Source organism: Giraffa tippelskirchi, chromosome 5 (assembly GCF_054371585.1).
Source record: "Giraffa tippelskirchi isolate mGirTip1 chromosome 5, T2T-mGirTip1v1.2.pri, whole genome shotgun sequence".
Lineage (NCBI taxonomy): Eukaryota > Metazoa > Chordata > Mammalia > Artiodactyla > Giraffidae > Giraffa > Giraffa tippelskirchi.
The window spans coordinates 127,955,324-127,956,565 of NC_137279.1; the positions used below are offsets into that span (position 1 = coordinate 127,955,324).

Below are 1,242 nucleotides of genomic sequence, written 5' to 3' on the forward strand. Positions count from 1 at the left end.
GAAGAAAAATGTTGGTCCCATTTGTTCATGTCACATTTATCACGTTATAACCAGTCCTGAGTGTTCACTGGAAGGACTGATGCTGAAGCTGAAGCGCCAATACTTTGGCCACCTGAGGCGAAGAGCCGACTCACTGGAAAAGACCCTGATGCTGGGAAAGATTGAGGGCAGGAGGAGAAGGGGACAACAGAGGATGAGACGGTTGGATGGCATCATCGACTCAATGGACATGGGTTTGGGTGGACTCTGGGAGTTGGTGATGGACATGGAGGCCTGGCGTGCTGCGGTTTATGGGGTCTCAAAGAGTTGGACACAACTGAGTGACTGAACTGAACTGAACTGATGGCATATACACACAATGGAATATTATTCAGCCTTAATAAGGAGTGAAGTTTTGATACATGGTACAACATGGATGAACTATGAAAAGTATTATGCTAAGTGAAATATGCCAGGCACAAAAGGACAAGCACTCTATGACTCCACTTCTATGAAGTATCTAGAGAAAGTAGAATACTTATCAGGGGCTGGTGGAGAGAAGAATGGGTAGTTATTGCTTAGTGGGTGCAGTGTTTGCAGTTTGGGATAATGAAAAAGTTCTGGAGACAGTGGTGATGGTTAGACAACAATAACAATGTGCTTAATGCGAATGAACTAGACACTTAAAAATGTTTAAAATGATAAATTTTATATGTGTATTTAACCACAATAAAAACATTTTTTTAAAAATTCATGATTGGGGACTTCCCTGATGGTCCAGTGGCTAAGACTTTGCCCTCCCAATGCAGGGGGCCCAGGTTCAATCCCTGGGTCAGGGAACTAGATCCCAGATGCTGCAACTAAAACCTGGTACAGACAAATAAATAAATTTAAAAAATACACAAACAGTACTCAGGTGTTTACCATAAAATCATGATTCCTAAAAGATTACATATACATATATATATATATATATAGTAACGAGATGGTATACCTGAGCTATCTTAAACTGGGTATGGCTAGGATCTCGAACATAAAAACAGCAAGGAGGTAGATTTCAAAGAACTGGACTTAGGGTTCTAGGGGGCAAAATGATCTGCAAATGTGAAGTTTAAGATTTGACATTTTTAGAAATACATTTTTATCCTGGGCCTATTCTCTACTTATCACCCTGTTTCTTTTGGTCTTTTTCTGAAGGCATGTTTTGCTTCCAAAAGAGGTTCAGTTTCAATCTTTCCCCTAGTACTCTATCCTGAAAGTAAA

General features: G+C 40.1%; 1 non-coding gene across 1 annotated transcript; it reads left to right on the top strand.

Annotated features, from left to right (window-relative positions):
* The first annotated feature begins 745 nt into the window (after window positions 1–745).
* On the top strand, window positions 746–819 carry TRNAG-CCC (transfer RNA glycine (anticodon CCC)). Its single transcript has one exon. It is a non-coding gene; the product is annotated as a tRNA-Gly (tRNA).
* Window positions 820–1,242: the final 423 nt, after the last annotated feature.